Raw genomic sequence first — 8,569 nt, 5'->3', positions numbered from 1 at the left:
ACTTTCAATCGTTCGAGTGGATTTCCACCACAACAATAACAATTTCAACCACAACAATCAATGCAAAATCAAGGTTCCGATATTGATGCAAAGCTTCAAACAATGATGCAAGGCATTTCTACTATGTTTCAAGAAAGTCAAAAAGAGACCAAAAGCGCAATCAAGGAGTTGCAGACACAAATGGGTTCCATGGCTACTGAGTTGAACCAAGTGAAGGCAAAAATTGGTGGTAAACTCCCTTCTCAACCTATTAACCCGAAGGGGGATGTCAATGCAATTACATTGAGAAGTGGTACACAACTTGTGCAACCCGAAGTCACTGATTCGGGCAAAGAGGAAGATCCAAAGGAATCTATTTTGGAGGAGAAGAATGAGGATCTTCCCCAAACTTCTGAGGTACTTATTTCTAACTCTAAAACTCTGGTTTCTACTTATGTTCCTTCTTTACCTTTTCCTCGCAAATTTGCAAATTCCAAGAAGACGGAACTAGAAAAGGAGATTTTAGACGTTCTTAAAAAGATCCATGTGAACATACCACTCATTGATGCTATTAATCAAGTTCCAAAGTATGCAAAGGTGTTCAAGGACTTGTGTACCAATAAGCAAAGGCTCAAAGGTAATGAAGTGCTAAGTGTTGGGGAGAATGCTTCGGCAATCTTACAACACAAACTTCCACTGAAATACAAGGATCCAGGTAGCTTTGACATTCCCGTCACAATTGGTAACACTACATTTAATAAAGCTATGTTGGACTTAGGTGCATCCGTAAATGTTATGCCAGCATCCATGTATAATTTATTTGATCTTGGTCCTCTTAAAAAGTCTGGAATTGTGTTGCAATTATCCGATCACTCTAATGTCTACCCAATGGGTATTGTTGAGGATGTTTTTGTGCAGGTTAATCAACTTGTATTTACAACTGACTTTTGTGTGTTAGAGATGAATGAAGGTTCACCGGATTTGTCTCTTCCATTGCTACTTGGGCGTCCCTTCATGAAAACGGCGAAAACCATTATTGATGTGGACAAGGGAACGCTAACTATGGAGTTTGATGGAGAAATAATACGTTTCAACATTTTCGAGACGATGAGATATCCTAGCAATGTCCATTCTTGTTTCTCCTTTGATGTGATGGACACATTGGCGCAACAAATTTTTGAGTTGAATGGTGTTGATACTTTGGAAACCGTGCTCACTACACATATTGATGATGGTTTGGAGTACGGTGATGAGATTAAGGAAACTATTGGTTCACTTAACTCATTACCGGAAAAATATGCACTTAAGAATATTTCATATGCTTCTTTACCTTGAAATGATGAAAAACTTATACCATCAATTGTTAAATCTCCAAAGTTAGAATTGAAACCTCTTCCAAGTCACTTAAAGTACTTATATTTGGGTGACAAGGAAGACTTACCTGTGATTGTTTCTAATGAGCTTAGTGAATTACATGAGCAAAAACTTCTAAGGGTGTTAAGGAAGTACAAGACAGCCATAGGATGGACAATTGCTGATATCAAGGGTATAAGCCCTGCCGTTTGTATGCACAAAATCCGTTTGGAAGACGATGCAAAGCCTACAAGGGAAGCGCAACGTCGTTTGACCCTCCCATGATGGAAGTTGTGAAAAAGGAGATACTCAAGCTTTTGGACGTGGGTGTTATCTACCCCATCCGATAGCAAGTGGGTAAGCCCCATACAAGTGGTACCAAAGAAATCAGGTGTGACGGTGGTGGAGCATGATAAGAACGAACTTGTCCTAACTCGTGTGCAAACCGGTTGGAGGGTTTGTATTGATTATAGAAAATTGAATGCCACCACTAGGAAGGATCACTTTCCATTACCATTTATTGATCAAATGCTTGAACGTTTAGCTGGACACTCTTACTATTGTTTCCTTGATGGCTATTCAGGTTACAATCAGATTGTGATAGCACCGGAGGATCAAGAGAAAACTACTTTCACTTGTGCTTTCGGTACTTTTGCTTATAGAAGAATGCCTTTTGGCTTATGCAATGCTCCAGCTACCTTCCAAAGGTATATGGTAAGTATTTTTTCAGAATATGTTGAAAACATAATCGAAGTGTTTATGGATGACTTTAACGTCTTTGGTGATTCATTTGACCTTTGCTTGAACAATTTGTCACTAATCCTTGAACGATGTGTTGAAAAAAATCTTGTGCTGAATTGGGAGAAGTGCCATTTCATGGTAACTCATGGCATAATTTTAGGACATATAATATCTTCTAAAGGCTTGGATGTCGATAAATCTAAGATAGACCTTATTCGTGTTCTAAACCCTCCCACTACGGTGAGGAAGATACACTCTTTTCTTGGTCATGAAGGTTTTTATCGTAGATTCATCAAGGACTTTTCCAAGATAGCATCACCACTTTGCAATTTAGTGCAAAAAGATGTGGTTTTTAACTTTGATGAAAAGTGTGTGGCGGCATTCAATCGTTTGAAAGAACTTTTGATTTCAGCCCCTATCATTAAACCACCGGATTGGAGCCAGCCTATTGAGCTCATGTGTGATGCAAGTGATTATGCGGTTGGTGCGGTGCTTGGGCAGCGTGTGGGGAAGATACCCCATGCCATTTATTATGCTTCTAGGACACTCAATGAAGCCCAACAAAACTACACAACCACTGAAAAAGAGTTGTTAGCCATTGTTTTTGCTTTGGAAAAGTTTCGCTCTTATCTAATTGGTACAAAAGTTGTTGTCTTTTCTGATCATGCAGCACTTAGGTACTTGCTTACAAAGAAAAAGGCGAAACCGAGGCTCATACGATGGATTTTACTCTTGCAAGAATTTGATATAGAGATCAAAGACAAGAAAGGAATTGAGAACACCGTTGCGGATCACTTGAGCCGTCTTGCTGTGGACAAGGAAACTATCCCATTGCGTGAAAGTTTCCCGGATGAGCAACTATTCTCAATTTCCTTTGGAGAACCATGGTACGCTGATATTGTTAATTACTTCGTTTCTAAACAAATCCCAAAGAACTTGTCTCGTGCTGAGAGGGACAAACTTAAGAAGTTAGGAAACCAATACATATGGGATGATCCATACTTATGGAAACATTGTAGTGACCAAGTATTAAGAAGGTGCGTTCCCGAATCAGAATTTAATTCTATCTTGTCTTTTTGCCACTCATATGCTTGTGGATATACTTTGGGAGCAAGAGAACCGCTCTCAAGGTACTAGAATATGATTTCTATTGGCCAACTTTGTTTAAGCATGCACATGCATTTTGTACCACATGTGATAGGTGCCAAAGAACATGCAATCTAGGTGCTCGAAATCAAATGTCACAAACTATTATTCAATTTGTTGAGGTTTTTGATGTATGGGGAATTGATTTTATGGGCCATTTTGTCAATTCTAGTGGGAATTATTATATCTTGCTTGCTGTTGATTATGTCTCAAAATGGGTGGAAGCTAAGGCCACCCCAACTAATGATTCTAAAGTTGTTTCAGATTTTGTGAAAGCAAACATTTTTGCAAGGTGTGGAATTCCAAGAGCTATAATTAGCGATGGAGGTTCACACTTCAAAAACAGGTTCTTGCAAAGCTTGTTAAGGAAGTACAATTTGTTGCATAGGATTGCAACACCCTACCATCCACAAACAAATGGACAAGCCGAGGTTTCCAACCGAAAGGTGAAATCCATTCTAGAGAAGACGGTGAATCCAACAAGGAAGGATTGGAGTTTGCGACTCAATGATGCTTTGTGGGCGTATAGAACCGCATACAAGACACTTATTGGGATGTCTCCCTTTAGGCTTGTGTATGGTAAACCTTGTCACTTACCCGTAGAAATTGAGCATAAGGCGTTTTGGGCTATTAAGCAATGCAATATGGAGTTGGATGGTGCTGGAAAGCAAGGGAAGTTGAAACTCCAAGAGTTAGAGGAGATTCGCAATGATGCATTTGAAATCTCATGAATTTACAAGGAAAAGACGAAAGCATTTCATGATAGTATGATCACAAAGAAACAACTCTGCATTGGGCAGAAAGTGTTTTTGTTTAATTCCCGTTTGCAATTATTTCCGGGTAAATTAAGGTCACGTTGGATTGGACCTTTTATTGTGACTAATGTGTTTTCTCATGGTGCAGTGGAAATTCGTAGTTTAGCTACAAGAAATGAACTTAAAGTAAATGGGCACCGGTTGAAACCATATTATGAGAACTTCTCTTCGTAAGTCGTGAAAGGAGTTAACCTTGTGGAAGTACTCCCTCTGGAGGAGCCTTAGCATGCAAGGAGATAGTCGGGCTGACGAATTTAAACCAAGCACTAAGTGGGAGGCAACCCATCGGTTTTGTATCTTTATCTTTCTCTTTTTATTTTTAAGCATTTTATCTTTGTTTTTGCATATCATTTGCGGAATTTCCCACCTTGAACTTTACTTTGAATGACTAAATTTTACATTGAGGACAATGTAAAGTTTAAGTGTGGGGAGCATTTATATGTTTATATGTTTGTATATTTAGTTGATTTGATGCCTTTGGTGAAAAAAATTGCTTTATAGACTCCGAAATCTAGCAACTTGTGCCTTACACTAATGAAAACATAGGAGTTGAGGAACCCATTAGTAGAGTCTATTCATATGAAAACGAACAAAATATAAAAATAAATAACATGTTAGTTGTCATCATATCTCGGAGTCGTCACCATATCACGTTCTATTTTTATTTTTCCATATTTATCTTATCTATTGTTTCTCTAAGTGATTTGGTGGGGCACCATCATCGAATTGTTATCACTGCTAGGATGAAATAGAGTAATTGAGTTACTACAAAAAAAAAGAGACCAGACCAATTTGACCAAACGATGTACATAAAATAAAATAAAAATAAATAAAGATTGATACTTGGATAGAAATATGTGTGTATTCTCCCTGTCGCAGTCGCCTAAACAAGCGTGGAATGCAGGATCCATAGTAATTACCATGTAATCTGCTGACAAGAATCATGCGCTTGGATTCAAAAAGATCCAATCATGTTGTCGATTTGAAAAAAAAATATATTATTATTGTGTTGAATAAAATCGATCACTGGTTCCCTTGTATATGCCAGTGGATTGATCTAGTATTAAGTTTGTCGACCGCTAGTTCCCTTGTATATGCTAGCTGTGTTGATATTAGAATTCAGACTAATAGCTCAATCCAATAGAATTTTTAGGTTTGTTTTGGCAGTGACCTTCAGACAGATATGGGAAACACCGTTCACCTTAGTCAACAGTCCGCCACCATCTACTTTCTATATCTATCTTCTTAATCTTTTCATGTGATTATGGTTGATTCAATTCCGAGTATTGTGGTTTTGTTTAACTTTCTGATAAAGATATATTACTAATTTATGAATTGGATTTGAAAGTGGGTACTTCCTCCTGTAATCATTGATAGTATGCCAATTACAAAATATTTAGTGTCATTTTTAGACTTTTCACAGGTAGCTGGATTTTGGAAGTAAATGTTTTGTAGGTACACCTCTTGTAAACCTTCACGAGACTAAAACTCGTCCACTAGGGACACCTAGGGGTTTAAAGGCTTGTTATTTATGCTAAGAGTAACCGTAGCCTCGACGAGATGGAGTTGTTTGTATGTTTTAGAATTATTTTGTTTGATTTGCTCGAGGACTAGAAAAGTCTAAGTGTGGGGGAATTTAATAGGTGTCTAAAACATCTTAATATCTATCTATTGTTTATGCTTTCTTTGCTAAGTTTTCTTGTAAATTATGTATCTTATGTTTTCTTTTGAGTTTTAGGTACTTTGGAGTCATTTAGAACAAAAGAAGAAGAAACATGGGAAAAGTGTCATTTCAAGTGCAACTGCTGTTGGAGACGAACTATTTCTCATTATTTGCTTCTATTTCTTAATTTCTGTCTTAAAATCATGTCAGCTTTAGTCATGCAAATTCTGTCTGAAAAGCATGGCAGCTTTAGTGATGAAGAGAAATTGGACAGAAAAAGTAGATCTGAGAAGCAAGAAACGAACGATGTTGGTGGAAGAATTCAAAGAAGAAGAAGCGTACATTTGGAGCAAGGACAAAAGCATCATTTCATGTGCAATTGCTACTGGGAGCGTAGCTGAGCCAAGCCAAGCACAACCATTGCAACTTAGTCTAGAGAAGCAAGGGGCAAACATTCTTGGCGGCCCTTATCTGATGATTGGGTGTCTAGAGACATCCTTGGATGTATCACACCAGGGTGTCTATATCCATTATCCTTATTCCTATACTCGCCCTAAAATTCAGAGAGAAATCAATTCTCTCGTCATTGTCTATTCTCCACTTATTCCACCTGAAACCAAGAGAGAGATGGCGGCACCATTATGAAGCTGAAAGATCAGAGAGATTTAGAGATAATGGCAGAAATTGTGAGATGATGAAGTTGTAGTTGTTTCCAACAATTGAAGCAAGAAATCCGAGAAGAAGGTAGGGTTTGCTGTTGAAGAATAGGGATCCAAAATTACAGTGAGATGGATCTGTTGATGGTGAAATCAAGAGAGAAATTCAGAGAGACGATGAAAAGAAGACAATAGAATAAGGGTTTTGCTATGATTACAAGTTCAGAGAGAATGGATCTGGGTATCTGAGTTTGAGAGAATAATCGAGAAGAGGAATTAGAGACCGAGATTTATAGAGGTTCAGAGAGAAACTGAAATGATGATGAGGGTTTAAAGCAGAATTTTCTGTTGTTAATCGATTCTCAAATTGAAGTTGTTGGAGTCCTTGTTAGGGTTTGGTGGATTGGAGCTGCTGCTGATGAAGAAGCTAACAATAGATATGGAAGTGTTAATTCTGGGCATTGTGAGCAATTAAGAAGGTGGTGGTTGGAATTGAAGTTTTTACAGCTGAGAATGGGTTTGCCGATGTTGATTGAGCACTAATGTGATGGCAAAAGCTTGAATTCAGAGCAAGGGGGTTTGATGCTAGTTCAGATGGTGGTGGTGCTGTTAGCAGGAACTGAAATAATGTTGCCGAGCTTCTAGATAAGACCAGACTGAGCAGATGGGTTTGAATTGTTTATGTTGTTGCTTGTGAGAACAACACAGGGAGATGGTAGTGGTGAGAAGGTGCTTGTGAATTACAACTGAGATGAATCCAGTGGAGCTGCGAAATTGAAGCTGAGATGTTGTTTTGGCCTGAGATCGAAGTTGTTGCTGGTTAGGCTCAAGTGCTGTTGGAGTTATGTTGAAGGCAGAGAATGAGATGAATTGAAAACATTGAGTTAACTTGAGATGTAATGAGTGGAATTGGTGGTTTGCAGTCAAGAACAAGCAAGAATTGGAGAAGTTGTGTGTCCAGCTGATGGTGATTTTGCAGCGGCAGTTTAGTGGCTGTTGAAGAGAAGATACAAGTGCTCTGGCTTTTCTGCGGAGAAGCTATAACAATAAGTGCCAGGAACTGGTGGGAGAAATGAATAATGGCCTGAGTTGAAGCAGCAGCTGGAGTTAAGAAACTGGTGGTGTGACAAGAGATTGCAGGTAGTGAGTTTGTTGGTCTCTGCAATAGATGGAGTAGGTACTGGTGGTAATGCTCTGAGTTGGTACTGTTAACTTAATGTTGCGACGGTTGAGATACACTTTCTTGTGTAGTGGAGGATTTGAAGCTGCAAATAGTTGAAGTTGAGGTTTAGCTCAAGGATGAAAGAGCTGTAGAAGAGTCAATTACAGAGAAATGTTGATGGGAATTGAGTAAGCTGATGGCATTGAAGAGAAGTTGCGGAGTAGTTGAGGCTGGTGCCGTTGATGGTTATTGGTAGCGCAGGTCTGAGATTGTAGGTGTGTGTTGGAATGTATGAAACACGAGGAAGAATAAAATGCAGGCAGTGGTTATGTTGCAGAAGTGAGGTTTGGATGGCTTGAGATGGTATGTTGGAACTGCAAGAGAAGGTGCAGCTGGAGCAGGGAAGAAGTTGTAATGCACAATGGTGCAACACTGGATTATGGTCTGGAAATGGCTCAGGCTTTGGCCAACTAGACCTATCATCCTAGTTAGCATGTGACTCAGGTTATGTCTGAACGAGTTGAATAACCTGACTCTGTCTGACTTTTCAATTGACCCGAGTTAACTCGTTTGACTGGTGGTCGGTTTGACTTTACCGGTCACCTGAGCTGCTTTCCGGTTAACTTCCGTCCAGTTGTCGTCGACTATTTTTGGGACAAAGTTTTCTATTGGGATACTTTCACAGATGAATTACATGGGCTTGGTGGACTTCTTGGTGATGGACTTCGGAAGATTGGAGCTAATATCGGAAAGGAGAAAAAGCTACAAAAGAGGAAGTTTTCTACAACTTGGATATGAGGTATTCTACTTGGAGCTAAGGAGAAGATCCGCTTTTACAGGGTTTGCTTTGCTTTCATCTTCTTTATTTGATTATTGATTATGATGAACTCCATAGCTATGAGTAGGTAAATCTTATATTATTGGTTAAGGATGTAGTCCTATATCTATAACTTGTGCTTGATTAATGCATTAGTTTTCTCTCTTGATTATCATTCAAATTTCTACTGTTTTTATAATCACATGATTAATGTATTGTGATAGGATTAGATGTTTG

The sequence above is a fragment of the Papaver somniferum genome, chromosome 1, assembly GCF_003573695.1.
Source record: "Papaver somniferum cultivar HN1 chromosome 1, ASM357369v1, whole genome shotgun sequence".
Lineage (NCBI taxonomy): Eukaryota > Viridiplantae > Streptophyta > Magnoliopsida > Ranunculales > Papaveraceae > Papaver > Papaver somniferum.
Note: the sequence above shows the minus strand (reverse complement) of the source record.